Here is a 16,833-nt window from a genome sequence, read left to right as displayed (position 1 = left end):
AATTCCTGACATTCTCACAAGCAGTGAGAACAACCAAGTCAATAGGCTGAGCCCTTGCTTTTGGAGTTCACACCTATGAAACTTATCTCTGCAAAGGATAAGTTAAGCCTACTTAAAATTAGGCCTAAGAGTCACCCCAAGAGAATCTCTTTTGTTGCTCAGATGTGGCCTCTCTCTCTAAGTCAACTTTGCAGATGAATTCACTGCTCTCCCCACTACAGGAGACATGACTCCCAGGGGTGTAAATTTCCCTGGCAATGTGGGACAGAACTCCCAAGATTTGCCAGGACCAAGCATCATGGAATTTAGAAAGCTTTCTTGACCAAAAGGAGGAAGAGAGAAATGAGATAAAATAAAGTGTCAGTCAGTGGCTGAGAGATTTCAAACAGAATCAAGAGATTATCCTGGAGGTTATTCTTACACATTATATAGATATCCCTTTTTAGTTTATGGTGCATACGAGTGGCTAGAGGGAAGTACCTGAAACTGTTGAGCTGTGTTCCAGTAACCATGATTCTTGAAGATGATTGTATAAAGATAGAATATTTACAATGTGACTGCGTGATTGCGAAAACCTTGTGTCTGATGCTCCTTTAATCCAGGGTATGAACAGATGAGTAAAAACATATGGATGAAAAATAAATAAATAATAGGTGGGACAAAGGGTAAAATAAATTGGGTAGATGGAAATGTTAGTGGTCGATGAAAGGGGAGGGTGTATGGTATGTATGAATTCTTTTCTTTTTCTTTTTATTTTTCTGGAGTGATACAAATGTTCTAAAAAGTGATTATGGTGATAAATACACAACTATGTGATGATACTGTGAGCCATCTATTGTACAGCACATATGGAATGTATGTGTGTGAAGATTTCTCAAAAATATTTTTAAAGAAAATGAAGCCAACTGCATAAGAAAGGAGAGAAGAGGCTAATTCTTTGTGGGTAGGAGAGATGTGTGGTTCTGACAATAAAAATCTTCCTCAGACACTGAGCAGCCAGCCCCTCACTATCCCTCCGTTTTTGAACTACTTCTGCAGCAAAACTCGCCTGAATTCCTGGCAAGGTCAGAGGTGGCATTTATCAAACATACAATGAGAACAGAGGAAGTGGAGATATGCAACATAGTTCTGGAGAGAGAAAATAGAATTATTTAATCTGTACAGCCCTATTCTTTCCCCATAATTGTCCCCAGGAATGATGTAATATTGATATCAGAACTGTAGGAGAGTGCTTTTGTGAACAAAGCTTCTACACTGCCATGTTTTGTGGTTTACATCCTCCTTTGGAGTTGCTGGTCCCTCAGCTGATTCTGGTACTTGTGAGTATGGGTATTTTCATAGAGCGTTCTCCAAAATGCAAATTTCAATTTATCTGTGAGAACAAGTAGTTCCCTGATTGTATTCTTCTATAGTCAAATCACCTGTTATCTTGGACTTGTTTTTTTTTTACTTGTTTTTATTATGTTTTCTATTATTGGGCCATATTTTCATCCTCCTAATGTAATAAGATATAAGAATCAATTTTTTTATTAATTAAAAAAATTAACAAACAAAACATTAAGAAATCATTCCATTCTACATATAAAATCAGTAATTCTTAGTATCATCACATAGTTGCATATTCATCATTTCTTAGTACATTTACATCAATTTAGAAAAAGAAATAAAAAGACACTGGAAAAAGAAATAAAATGATAATAGAGAAAAAATAACTATACGTACCATACCCCTTACCCCTCGCTTTCATGTACCACTATTTCAAACTGAACTTATTTTAACATTTGTTTCCCCTATTATTTATTTTTATTCCATACTTTCTACTCTTCTGTTGATATAGTAGCTAAAAGGAGCATCAGACATAAGGTTTTCACATTCACAGAGTCTCATTGTGAAAGCTATATCATTGTTCAATCATCATCAAGAAACATGGCTACTGGAACACAGCACTACATTTTCAGGCAATTCCCTCCAGCCTCTCCACTACATCTTGAACAACAAGGTGATATCTACTTAAAGCGTAAGAATAACCTCCAGGATAACCTCTCGACTCTGTTTGGAATCTCTCAGCCATTGACACTTTGCCTCATTTTACTCTTCCTCCTTTTGGTCGAGAATGTTCTCTCAGTCCTTTGATGCTGAGTCTCAACTCATTCCAGGATCGTTGTCCCACATTGCCAGGAAGGTCCACACCCCTGGGAGTCATGTCCCACACAGAGAGGGGGAGGGTGGTGAGACTGCTCATCATATTGGCTGGAGAGAGAGGCCACTTCTGAGCAACAAAACAGGCTCTCTTGGGGGTGACTCTTAAGCCTAAATTTTAAGTAGTCTTGACCTATCTTTTGTGGGGTTAAGTTTCATGTGAACAACCCCCAAAACTGGGGGCTCAGGCTATAGCTTTGGTTGTCCACACTGTTTGTGAGAATATCAAGAATTCAACTTGGGGAAGTTGAATTTCTCCCCACTCTCACCATTCCCCGAAGGGGGCTTGCAAATACTTTTCCAGTAACTGATCAAATCATTCTGGGATTCATCGGGGAATCACTCTGGACAAACCAACAAAATCTCTTGTGCTACCTGAGATTCCAAGTACTTATGACATTCAATCAAACTATCTACATGAGTTATATTAGGAAATGCTCTAGTCAAAATCTAAATTTTGTAACAAATAAACATTTTTGCTTTAGTCTTACACATAATGTGACATTTTGAAGTATTAGTTATCATCTATTTTCAGCACCCTGCAATAATGACATTCCTTTGTTCTTCCTCAAGCAAAAACATTTTTAAAATTTGTACATTGTACATTTCACTATTATTATACACTGTAGGCATTCCTAGATTATACCATCTTGATCTTTACCATCTATCTTTCTTTCTGATTTCATTTATGTCCCCAGTCCTCCTCCATCTATCATTCTCACATGCAGCTTCATTCTGTGTTTTAACATAATTAGATTACAGTTAGGTAGTATTGTGCTGTCCATTTCTGAGTTTTTGTATCCAGTCCTGTTGCACAGTCCGTATCCCTTCAGCTCCAATTACCCACTATCTTACCCTATTTCTATCTCCTGATGGTCTCTGTTACCAATGACATATTCCAAGTTTATTCACTAATGTGGGTTCATATCAGTGAGACCATACAGTATTTTAGTTTTTGGCTAGTCTCACTCAGCATAATGTTCTCTAGGTCCATCCATGTTGTTACATATTTCATGAGTTTATTCTGTCTTAGAGCTGCATAATATTCCATCGTATGTATATACCACAGTTTGTTTAGCCACTCTTCTGTTGATGGACATTTTGGCTGTTTCCATCTCTTTGCAATTGTAAATAATGCTGCTATAAACATTGGTGTACAAATGTCCGTTTGTGTCTTTGCCCTTAAGTCCTCTGAGTAGATACCTAGCAATGGTATTGCTGAGTCATATGGCAATTCTATATTCAGCTTTTTGAGGAACTGCCAAACTGCCTTCCACAGTGGTTGCACCATTTGACATTCCCACCAACAGTGGATAAGTGTGCCTCTTTCTCCACATCCTCTCCAGCACTTGTCATTTTCTGTTTTGTTGATAATGGCCATTCTGGTGGGTGTGAGATGATATCTCATTGTGGTTTTGATTTGCATTTCTCTAATGGCCAGGGACATTGAGCATCTCTGCATGTGCCTTTTGGCCATTTGTATTTCCTCTTCTGGTAGGTGTCTGTTCAAGTCTTTTTCCCATTTTGTAATTGAATTGGCTGTCTTTTTGTTGTTGAGTTGAACAATCTCTTTATAAATTCTGGATACTAGACCTTTATCTGATATGTCGTTTCCAAATATTGATTCCCATTGTGTAGGCTGTCTTTCTACTTTCTTGATGAAGTTCTTTGATGCACAAAAGTGTTTAATTTTGAGGAGCTCCAATTTATTTCTTTCCTTCTTCAGTGCTCTTGCTTTAGGTTTAAGGTTCATAAAACCGCCTCCAATTATAAGATTCATAAGATATCTCCCTACATTTTCCTCTAACTGTTTTATGGTCTTAGACCTAATGCTTAGATCTTTGATCCATTTTGAGTTAACTTTTGTATAGGGTGTGAGATATGGATCTTCTTTCATTCTTTTGCATATAGATATCCAGTTCTCTAGGCACCATTTATTGAAGAGACTGTTCTGTCCCAGGTGAGTTGGCTTGACTGCCTTATCAAAGATCAAATGTCCATAGATGAGAGGGTCTATATCTGAGCACTCTATTCGATTCCATTGGTCAATATATCTATCTCTGTGCCACTCCCATGCTGTTTTGACCACTGTGGCTTCATGATATTCCTTAAAGTCCGGCAGCGTGAGACCTCCAGCTTCGTTTTTTTCCCTCAAGATGTTTTTAGCAATTTGGGGCACCCTGCCCTTCCAGATAAATTTACTTATTGGTTTTTCTATTTCTGAAAAGTAAGTTGTTGGGATTTTGATTGGTATTGCGTTGAATCTGTAAATCAATTTAGGTAGAATTGACATCTTAACTATATTTAGTCTTCCAATCCATGAACGTGGTATGCCCTTCCATCTATTTACATCTTCTCTGATTTCTTTTAACAGTTTCTTGTAGTTTTCTTTGTATAGGTCTTTTGTCTCTTTACTTAAATTTATTCCTAAGTATTTTATTCTTTTAGTAGCAGTTGTAAATGGAATTCATTTCTTGATTTCCCCCTCAGCTTGTTCATTGCTAGTGTATAGAAACACTACAGATTTTTGAGTGTTGATCTTGTAACCTACTACTTTGCTGTACTCGTTTATTAGCTTTAGTAGTTTTGCTGTGGATTTTTCAGGGTTTTCGACATATAGTATCATATCATCTGCAAGCAGTGATAGTTTTACTTCTTCCTTTCCAATTTTGATGCCTTGTATTTCTTTTTCTTGTCTAAATGCTCTGGCTAGAACTTCCAACATGATGTTGAATGACAGCGGTGATAGTGGACATCCTTGTCTTGTTCCTGATCTTAGGGGGAAAGTTTTCAATTTTTCCCCATTGAGGATGATATTAGCTGTGGGTTTTTCATATATTCCCTCTATCATTTTAAGGAAGTTCCCTTGTATTCCTATCCTTTGAAGTGTTTTCAACAGGAAAGGATGTTGAATCTTGTCAAATGCCTTCTCTGCATCAATTGAGATGATCATGTGATTTTTCTGCTTTGATTTGTTGATATGGTGTATTACATTAATTGATTTTCTTATGTTGAACCATCCTTGCATACCTGGGATGAATCCTACTTGGTCATGATGTATAATTCTTTTAATGTGTTGCTGGATTTGATTTGCTAGAATTTTGTTGAGGACTTTTGCATCTATATTCATTAGAGAGATTGGTTTGTAGTTTTCTTTTTTTGTAATATCTTTACCTGGTTTTTGTATGAGGGTGATGTTGGCTTCATAGAATGAATTAGGTAGCTTTCCCTCCACTTCAATTTTTTTGAAGTGTTTTGAAGAGTTTGAGCAGCGTTGGTACTAATTCTTTCTGGAATGTTTGATAGAATTCACATGTGAAGCTGTCTGGTCCTGGACTTTTCTTTTTGGGAAGCTTTTGAATGACTGATTCAATTTCTTTACTTGTGATTGGTTTGTTGAGGTCATCTGTTTCTTCTTGAGTCAAAGTTGGTTGTTCATGCCTTTCTAGGAACTTGTCCATTTCATCTACGTTGTATTTATTAGCATAAAGTTGTTCATAGTATCCTGTTATTACCTCCTTTATTTCTGTGAGGTCAGTGGTTATATCTCCTCTTCTATTTCTGATCTTATTTATTTGCATCCTCTCTCTTCTTCTTTTGTCAATCTTGCTAAGGGCCCATCAATTTTATTGATTTTCTCATAGAACCAACTTCTGGTCTTATTGATTTTCTCTATTGTTTTCGTGTTCTCAATTTCATTTATTTCTGCTCTAATCTTTGTTATTTGTTTCCTTTTGCTTGCTTTGGGGTTAGTTTGCTGTTCCTTCTCCAGTTCTTCCAAGTGGACAGTTAATTCCCGAATTTTTGCCCTTTCTTCTTTTTTGATATAGGCATTTAGGGCAATAAATTTCCCTCTTAGCACTGCCTTTGCTGCGTCCCATAAGTTTTGATATGTTGTGTTTTCATTTTCATTCGCCTCGAGATATTTACTAATTTCTCTTGTAATTTCTTCCTTAACCCACTTGTTGTTTAAGAGTGTGTTGTTGAGCCTCCACGTATTTGTGAATTTTCTGGCACTCTGCCTATTATTGATTTCCAAATTCATTCCTTTATGATCTGAGAAAGTGTTGTGTATGATTTCAATCTTTTTAAATTTGTTGAGACTTGCTTTGTGACCCAGCATATGGTCTATCTTTGAGAATGATCCATGAGCACTTGAGAAAAAGGTGTATCCTGCTGTTGTGGGGTGTAATGTCCTATAAATGTCTGTTAAGTCTAGCTCATTTATTGTAATATTCAAATTCTCTGTTTCTTTATTGATCCTCTGCTAGATGTTCTGTCCATTGATGAGCGTGGGGAATTGAAGTCTCCAACTATTGTGGTAGATGTGTCTATTTCCCTTTTCAGTATTTGCAGTGTATGCCTCATGTATTTTGGGGCATTCTGGTTTGGAGTATAAATATTTATGATTGTTATATCTTCTTGTTGAATTGCTCCTTTTATTAGTAGATAGTATCCTTCTTTGTCTCCTTTAACTGTTTTACATTTGAAGTCTAATTTGTTGGATATTAGTATAGCTACTCCTGCTCTTTTTGGTTGTTATTTGCATGAACTATCTTTTCCCAACCTTTCACTTGCAACCTATGTTTATCTTTCGGTCTAAGATGTGTTTCCTGTAGACACCATATAGAAGGATCCTGTTTTTTAATCCATTCTGCCAGTCGATGTCTTTTGATTGGGGAATTCAGTCCATTAACATTGAGTGTTATTACTGTTTGGGTAGTACTTTCCTCTACCATTTTCCTTTTGTATTTTATATATCATATCTAATTTTCCTTCTTTCTACACTCTTCTCCACTCCTCTCTCTTCCATCTTTTTGTATCTGTCTCTAGTGCTCCCTTTAGTATTTCTTGCAGAACTGGTCTCTTGGTCACAAATTCTCTCAGTGACTTTTTGCCTGAAAATGTTTCAATTTCTCACTCATTTTTGATGGACAATTTTGCTGGATATAGAATTCTTGGTTGGCAGTTTTTCTCTTTTAGTAATTTAAATATATCATCCTACTGTCTTCTTGCCTCCATGGTTTCTGCTGAGAAATCTACACATAGTCTTATTGGGTTTCCCTTGTATGTGATGGATTGCTTTTCTCTTGCTGCTTTCAAGATCCTCTCTTTCTCTTTGACCTCTGACATTCCAACTAGTAAGTGTCTTGGAGAACGCCTATTTGGGTCTATTCTCTTTGGGGTGTGCTGCACTTCTTGGATCTGTAATTTTAGGTCTTTCATAAGAGTTGGGAAATTTTCAATGATAATTTCTTCCATTAGTTTTTCTCCTCCTTTTCCCTTCTCTTTTCCTTCCAGGACACCCACCACACATATATTTGTGCACTTCATATTATCATTCAATTCCCTGAGCCCCTGCTCATATTTTTCCATTCTTTTCCTTATAGTTTCTGTTTCTTTTTGGATTTCAGATGTTCCATTCTCCAGTTCACTAATTCTAACCTCTGTCTCTTGAAATCTACCATTGTAGGTTTCCATTGTTTTTTTCATCTCTTCTACTGTATCTTTCATTCCCATAAGTTCTGTGATTTGTTTTTTCAGACTTTCCATTTCTTCTTTTTGTTCATTCCTTGCCTTCTTCATGTCCTCCCTCAATTTATTGATTTGGTTTTTGAAGAGGTTTTCCATTTCTGTTTGTATATTCAGAATTAGTTGTCTCAGCTCCTGTATCTCATTTGAACTATTGGTTTGTTCCTTTGACTGGGCCATATCTTCAATTTTCCTGGTGTGATTTATTATTTTTTGCTGGCGTCTGGACATTTAATTACCTTAATTAGTTTATTCTGGAGATTGCTTTCACTTGTCTTACCTAGGGTTTTCTTGCTAGATGAGTTTGTTGTCTATCTGTTCATTGACCTTCAGTTCAGCTTTTTCTGGGCCTCTAGTTTAAGTTTTGTTTAACAGAGGGTAATTTTTCAGTTCTTGTGTTTTTGTTTCTTGTCCTGCTTGTAATGTCCCTTTTCCCTCCCCACCCTTAGGAGGGTCTACATAGGTATTACAGACTCCAGCCGGGTTTTCCCGGACTAAGCTGGCCTCCTTTCGGGGGAAGGAATCACCTGTGTCAGTTTTCCCTGAGTGTGAGACCCAGCAGGTTGAAAGACTTTCCTGTGAAGTCTCTGGGCTCTGTTTTTCTTATCTTGCCCAGTATGTGGTGTTTGTCTGTCTGCGGGTCCCACCGGCAAAAGCTGTTGTGGCTCCTTTAACTTTGGAAGGCTCTCCCTGCTGGGGGTGTGGTGGAGACAGAGGAAAGGTTGTAGGCTGGTTTTAATGGCTTCAAATTGCGAAACCCTGGGGTCTGAATTCCTTGAGAGAGGGATTCCACCTGAGTTGCATTTCACCCTCCTGTGGGGAAGGTTCAGGTGGGAGACAGCCCTGAAAGCAGCCTGTTTCTGCGTTTGGGGCAGTTGCAGCATGTGTAATCCTGCCGCTGAATCCAGAGGCAGCCAAACCTCCGTAGAAACAGCCTCAGAAGGCTCCGTTTCATCCCCTTTCCTCTTTTTCGGTTAGCCCAATAGGTGACCTCCACCTTGACCAGTTTCACCTGAGCTGGGGGCCTATTTTTAGTAGTCAGAATTTGTTTATTAATGCCACTATTGGTGTTTGGTTGGACTCAGTCCCTGCTACTGTTAGAGACTCTTTCCTTTCCCTCCGGGAAGCCGCCTGTGGGGGAGGGGCGCCGGGCGCTGGGTGCCACGGCTTGGGGAACTGCATGCGGCTTGGGGAACTCACTGTTCCAGAGACTCGCAGCCAGTCCAGCTGGTCCAGACTGGGGTACGCTGTGTGTCTGGTCACTGTCGTGGCTCTGGGAGCTGTTCTGTACTATTTCTGGTTATTTAGTAGTTGCTCTGGAGGACGAACTAAAAACGCATGCACATTACTAAGCCGCCATCTTGGCCCCCCCCAAGAATCAATATTTAACTTAGCTAAAATAATAACTATTGTATATTTATATTTTTAACATCAAATTTTAGTCATTTCAAGATCATCCAATCCATAGAGGCAAATAAAGAGAACACTATAATTGCTAAATGGAAATTCTAAATTGTTATGCACATTTTAACTAAGGTATTCATTTACATAAGTACTTTTGTATTATTATGGATTACTTTCAACATCACCTTTGATGAAAGCATAGTTGTTTCTGTTGTTGGAAGGAAAGGGTGTTTTTCAGGGAGAGGAAATGAGAATGAGAAAGTCTGTTCACTGTGGAAGGAGGGTAACCAGGAAAGAAAGTATCCTGTCTCCCTCCCAAAGCTGGAGTTCATTTTTCTAGGACATTCTTTAACATCAAAGCTATGGTGTTGACATTTGATTGTGTTTCTCTAAGTTGTCTCTTAAGATTCAGAGGTTGATCAGAATTGTTTGAGTGATTCTCTAAACCACTATTTCTACTGATAACATTTTTATTACCCATTCTCTTAATAGTTCATTTTGTCTCCATTCATGTTAGAAAATCTAAAAATGATGATTATACCTAAGTTAAATTTTTGTAATTGTACATATTGCCCTTTCGTGAAACTATATAGTACTTTAGTTTTCTCCTCCATTATAAATATCATCATCATTGAGGGTTCAGCTTTTATGAGTCCTAAAGGAAGAACAGGCCTTCCCAAGTAAAGCAGGGTGACATAAGTACATCAAGTTAGAATGATGTCATAGGATGGTTTAACCAAAAAGCAGCATGTGTAAATACCAGGGATCTTGAGGATTTTTCTAAGTGTCTTTAGAAGCAAAGTTTCTAACTTGGTTTCTTTTTGTTAAATTTCTGAATTATCTCTATTTTCCAGCTCACTCCACATTTCTCATTTCTTTCTTTCGTTTTTTTCCTTCTTCATGGGCAGGCATTGGGAATCAAACCCAGGTCTCCTGCATGGCAGGCAAGAACTCTGCCACTGCGCTACCATTGCCCATCCATTTCTCACTTCTTTTAACTTCGAGTCACCTTAATACATATTTCCTAGTATGGAGAATCTATTCCTTTCTTTGTCCAAGTCCATTCTGGGTAGCTTTCTTCATATATGTGTTGGATCATTTGTTTTGTTTTTTCTTGTTTTGCAATTTCTGTCATTTGTTCCACTTCTCTCTTAATTTGCAATTTAAATGGAAGACCCTATTTTTCACCAAGCTATAATATTTGTTAATGTGTATTTTTATGTTCATCTGAGTTTTAGATATTTTTACTAAGAGAGGGCATTTACATATTCTGTAAACTATATGTTCATTAACTGATTCATGTACTTATCTCTAAACTTTTATATGCATTAGTTGATCATATTTTCTTCACTGAAAAGATGGATTTTGTGATTCCTGAAGGATTAAATGGGTTTTCTCTGAGATGGTAGATAGAAAACCATATCTGATCCCAGATGCTTTAAATAGAGGAGGATTGATGTCAGAAGCAGCATGTGTTCATCTGTTAAACTGGCTCTTATAAATGCAGAGAATGTTCTATTTAAATATTTCTAGTAAAGATAAAATATACATGAGTGAATACCTGAATACAGTGAAATGCAGGTTGCTACAAGTAATACCATTTATCTGTGATACTCCTTTAGGAACAACAATTCTAATTCACCAATGTATCTTGTGGTTATTGGACTCCTGTGTTGTCTTGGCTTATTTCTTACAAGACTTTCTTGTTGTTTTTGGTCACTCAAGGTTTCCTCATTCATTAACCGGATATTTTCCTAAAAATTTCTCTAGAATGGGGGTGTCTTTCCTTTCTATTATGGCAAGGTATTATCTGCATACATTTCATGTTCCTATTCATTAAACTATCAGGTCAATGTTGGCTTGATTTTTCTCTGTGGGCTCCTTTTATAATTTTCATCTCATTTCTTACATATGTATGTAATCCAATTTGGGATTCTAAGGACAAAACATGCATTTCTAAATAAACAGTATATTCCTTGAAACACTAAACTACACCAACATTCAACAAATAATCTTATTTGTTTTATTAAGCAAAAGGAAAACTAGTACCTTCAACCTAGGCCTAAGTTGTTTGTTTTGGTCTTTTTGACAGTGAAATAAGTATCTTTTTTAAAAAATAGAGAGACATGTGACTTGCCAGCCAGAAGAGTATTTCTACTACAATAGCTTTTAAACTGTGCTTTGATTTTAAAGAATCCCTTTTACTCAAAGTAGTTAGATGTATATATATTTTTTAAAGATTCTCATGATTTGAAGTAGAAAGGAGGAATTGATATAAAGGTTAAAATCTAGATGAACTGATAAATTTGTACACTTTTCAAAGCTTTCACTTTCTTCTCATAGACTATTAAAACTATACTTTATCATATATATAATATATGTATTTTAATAGTGATCATGAAGTATCACTTATTAAAACCTAAGCAGAGACCTCTGGGAAGATGGTAGAATAGGATAGACTGAGTTCACCCCTACTCCAAGGACCAGCTAGAGAAGGGACAGAAAAATGACCAGGACAGGGATTCCAGGGTACAAATGACCTGAGAGGATTTCTACACTACATAGGAAGGTCCTGGTTGAAAAAGCAGAGGAATTGACATGTGGAGAACCAGAAATCATCCAGATGGTGCAAAAAGCCACTGAGCCCCTTTCCTAATGGAAGGCAGGGGCCCTGAGGAGTGCAGAGACAGGGAGGTAGGGACTAGGAAATAGCCAAACCACGTTCCTTGAATGACCCATGCCCTTGTGCACCATCCCCCTGCAACCTGCATCTCCCCCCCACTCACCGCACCCAAGGAACACCACCCTGCCCCTCCTGTGACCCACCCTCCATCATGCCCCATGGACCCAAGCCCTGCCATCATGTGTCCCAAGCACTACCACCCTGCCTCGTCAAGGCCCCATGCATCTTCACCCTGCATTCCCCACCACCCATGCACTCAGGCTTATCAAAGATCAAATGTCCATAGATGAGAGGGTCTATATCTGAGCACTCTATTCGATTCCATTGGTCAATATATCTATCTTTATGCCACTCCCATGCTGTTTTGGTCAATATATCTATCTTTATGCCACTCCCATGCTGTTTTGACCACTGTGGCTTCATAATATGCCTTAAAGTCAGGGAGCGTGAGACCTCCAGCTTCGTTTTTTTTCCTCAAGATACTTTTAGCAATTCGGGGCACCCTGCCCTTCCAGATAAATTTGCTTATTGGTTTTTCTATTTCTGAAAAGTAAGTTGTTGGGATTTTGATTGGTATTGCATTGAATCTGTAAATCAATTTAGGTAGAATTGACATCTTAACTTGCATTCTCGACCCCTGCACCCCATATCCACTGCCCCATGCACATGTGCACCTACACTCTGGCCCCACCACCCTTAGTCAACTGCAATCACTCACATGCCAATCCATGACATAATGCACCCCTGTGCATTGTGCACACCCCCTCCCAGCCCCCAGCCATGCTACATGAATGTGCACATCCAAATGTTACCACCCATTTCAGCCTGCATCCCACAAGCCCCTGCATCCAGCCCCTGCATCCACGCATCCAGGCCCTGCACCTAGGCACCTTGCCTTGCACATAGGTACACATGCCCAGCCCAACCCCCTCTACCCTACTCACATGCACACCTTCACACCCATCACACCCATCACACCCATAACCCCCATCAAGGAGCACCTACCACCCCACCTCCCCACAACTCCTGGCAGGCACTCATTTGCATAATCTTGCCACACACACTCTTGCTGCCCTGCACACACAAATCACCTCCATCTTGGCCCTCCCCCTGACCCCATGCATGCAAACAATTGAGCTCTGCCCCTGCACACTGGAGCACGCATGCCCCACTCACCTGGCCCCATGCCCCCCCCACACACACATGCCTGACCCCTGACCCACGCAATGGGCACCCACAACCCAGGCACCTAAGCCACCAACCCTGCACCCAGACCCCCATGCATGTACACATCCATGTCCCAGAATCCCTGTGCAAATGTGTATCCACCCCCACCCCAGAACTCCCCACATGCAACACCTTGCACCCCAACAACTATGCCCCAAACCCTGACCCACACAACTGCCACTCTCCACACATGCACATGTGCCCTGCCCACACACCCACTCCCTTGCACCCACACCACAAACTCCCACTTCTCATGCCCCACCCTAATGAACACCATCATACCCTGTGTACCATGCACCTGCAGAGCTCCCCATTCTGCCTCCTGCTGCACCCTGCCTCCATGTCCACCACGTTGTACCCTGCCCCTGTGCTTCAAGTAGTATCTGAGCTGCATCTTGCACCCAAAGGTCTTGCATCACCACCCCCACAACCCTGAGCACCACACTCCATACTCCTGTTCACTAGCATAACAGTCTCACCCTAAGCCTAGCCCTGCATCTTGCCCAACCACTGCACTGCTGCACTCTGTGACACACCCCACATAGTGCACCATGCCCATACCATAAATACAAAACTGAAGACTGAGAGAGACTACAGAGGGAAATCAATGTCCAGAGTAACCTTATCAAGATAATTACATGCCTTGAAGGCAATAGAAAATCACAAAGCATATGAGATGCAGACAAATATAGCCAAGCCTAATGATGAAATTAAAACAGCAGAGGAGATATAGATTTGGGAACAACTGATCAAAGAGATTCATACAACTCTACTAAACAAATTCAGTGGCTTGGCTAATGGCATGAAGAATATCAAGAAGACACTAAAAGAGCATAAAGAAAATTTTGAAAGAACAGATATTAACATATCAGATATCACATAGAATAAAGATACTGTAGGCCAAATAAAAAATATACTAGAGACATACAACAGCAGATTCGAAGATGCAGAAGAAAAAATAAGCAAACTAGAAGACAGGACAATTGATTTTGAACGCACAAAAGAACAAATGGCAAAAAGATGGAAAAATTTGAATTGGATCTCAAGGAAATGATGGACAACACAAAGCACATAAATATAAGAATTATCAGTGTCTCAAAAGGAGAATAGTAAAGGGCCAAGAAGATTAGTTGAGGATATAATGGGGAAAAACTTTCCAACCCTCATAAAAGATGAATATACAAATCAGAGAACCCCCACAAACCTCAAATAGAATAAATCCAAATAGGCCTATTTCAGGACACATACTAATCAGTTTGTCAAATGTTGAAGAGAAGCAGAAAACCCTGAAAATGGCAAGAGAAAAGCGATCTACTACACACAAGGAAAATCACCTAAGACTCAGTTCAGACAATGCAACAGGCACCATGGAGGTAAAAATGCAGTGGTATGATATATTTAAGATCCTGAAAGAAAGATTTCCAGCCAAGAATTCTGTACCCAGCCAAACTGTCTTTCAAAAGTGAGGGAAGAAAAAAAAGTGAGGGAGAAATAAATTTTTCATGGACAAACAAATGCTGGGAGAATTTGTCAACAAGAGACCAGCCTTATAAGAAATACTAAAGGGAGTTCTGTTGGCTGACAAAAGAAGACAGGGAAGGGAGCTCTGGAGGAGGGCTCAAACTGAAGAGTACCAATAAGGGTAACTTAAAGAGTTAAAAGAGAAAGAGGGAAAATAACATATAAATCTGAAAAATAAAATCCAAAGAATAAGACGGTAAATTCAGAAAATGCCTTTACAGTAATAACTTTGGATGTTCATGGGCTAAACTCACCAATTAAAAGATATAGATTTGCAGAATGAGGTGGCGCAGTGTTGGCTCAGTGGCAGAATTCTCACCTGCCATGCAAGAAACCCAGGTTTGATTCCCAGAGCCTGCCCATGCCAAAAAAAAAAAAAGATATAGATTTGCAGAATGGATTAAGAGACATGATTAATTTATATGCTGTTTACAAGAGACGCATCTTAGACCCAAGTATACAAATAGATTGAAAGTGAAAGAATGGAAGAAGATATTTCAAGCAAGTTGTAACCAGAAAAAAGCAGGAGTAGCTATATTAATATCCAACAAAATAGACTTAAATATATATGAATCATAAGAGACAAAGAATGTCTCTTTGCCTATTAATAAAAGAGACAATTCACCAAGAAAAAATAGCAATCATAAATGTTTATGCTTCCAATAAAGGAGCTCCAAAGTACCTGAAGCAAACATTGATGAAACTGAACGGAGAAATAGGCATTCCAACAATACTGGTGGGAGGCTTCAAAACAACACTGTCCTCTATAGACAGAAAAATAGAGAACTTAAACAATTTAATAAATGAATTGGACCTAAAAAGATATGTATATAGATTGTTACAACCCAAAACATCAGGATATACATTCTTCTCTAGTGCTCATGGAATGTTCTTCAAAATAGATCATATGCTGGAGCAAAAGACCAAAAAAAAAAAAAAAAGTCTTTGTGAATTTAAAAGACTGAAATTATTCAAAGTACTTTCTCTGATCACAACTGAATGAAGCTGGAAATTATAAAACACCAAAAAATGAGAGTTTTAACAAATATAAGGAGATTAAATAATGCATTCTTAAATGACCAGTGGGTCAAGAAAGAAATTGCTAGAGAAATCTTTAATTATCTGGAGACAAATGAAAATGAGAATACAATATATCAGAATTTATGGGGTATGGCAAAGGCAGTGCTGAGAGGGAAATGCATTGCCTATATGAAAAAAAGAAGAAAGAGCAAAAATCAAGGACTTAACTGCTCACCTGGAGGAACTAGAGAAAGAGCAAAACATGTAGGAGAAGACAAATAACAAAGATTAAAGCAGAATTAAATGAATTGGAGACAAAAAAAATTAGAATCCATAAAACCAAAAGTTGCTTCTTTGAGAAAGTCAATAAAATTAATGGATTCCTAGCTAGGCTGACAAAGAAAAAAGAGAGAAGATGCAAATTTTTAAAAATCAGAAATAAGAGGGGGATTGTTACCATGGACCTTGAAGAAATAAAAAAATATCATTGGAGGATATTACAAGCAACTATATGCCAACAAAATAGATAACTTTGATGAAATGGATAAATTCTTAGAAACACACAAACAAGCTACACAGACTTGAGAAGAAATACTCGCAACAAAGCAATCACAAGTAAAGAAACTCATACATCCCACACACACCTTACCCCTCCCTCTCCTTGGCCACTAGGATTTCATTCAATCCAATTTATTTTACCCCATCCCCCTGTGCTGGTTTGAAAGGATTATGTACCCTAAAAAAATGTTTTAATCCTCATCCTTCTTGTGGGAGTGGCCATTTCTTTTAACCCTTATTCAGTATTGTAGGTCAGAAACTTAATTAGATTATCTCCACAGAGATGTAACTCACCCAATTGTGAGTATTAATCTTTGATTAGAGGTAGATGTGACTCCATCCATTTCAAGTGGGTCTTGATTAGTTTACTAGAATCCTTCAAAAAAGAAAATATTTTGGAGAAAGCTGCTGAGCCACGAGAAAGCCAAGGGAGAACCCCCAAAACCACAAGAGCCCACACAGGCAGAGACCTTTGGAGATTGCCCCTGGGGGAGCTTCATGAAACAAGAAGCCTGGGGAGAAAGCTAGCAGATGTCGCCATGTTCACCTTGTGTCATTCTAGTTGAGAAAGAAACCCTGAATGTCATCAGCCTTCTTGAACCAAGGTATTCTTTACCTGGGTGCCTTAGATTGGATATTTCTATAGCCTTGCTTTAATTTGGACATTATCATGAGTTTAGAACTTTAAA

General features: G+C 38.6%; 1 long non-coding RNA gene across 2 annotated transcripts in view; it reads right to left on the bottom strand.

Annotated features, from left to right (window-relative positions):
* The window catches only part of LOC143646879 (uncharacterized), a 115,744-nt gene that overhangs the window by 24,555 nt on the left and 74,356 nt on the right, over positions 1-16,833 (bottom strand). The window lies entirely within an intron of this gene.

This window comes from Tamandua tetradactyla, chromosome 9, assembly GCF_023851605.1.
Source record: "Tamandua tetradactyla isolate mTamTet1 chromosome 9, mTamTet1.pri, whole genome shotgun sequence".
NCBI lineage: Eukaryota > Metazoa > Chordata > Mammalia > Pilosa > Myrmecophagidae > Tamandua > Tamandua tetradactyla.
Note: the sequence above shows the minus strand (reverse complement) of the source record. Positions and strands in the feature narration are given on the sequence as shown.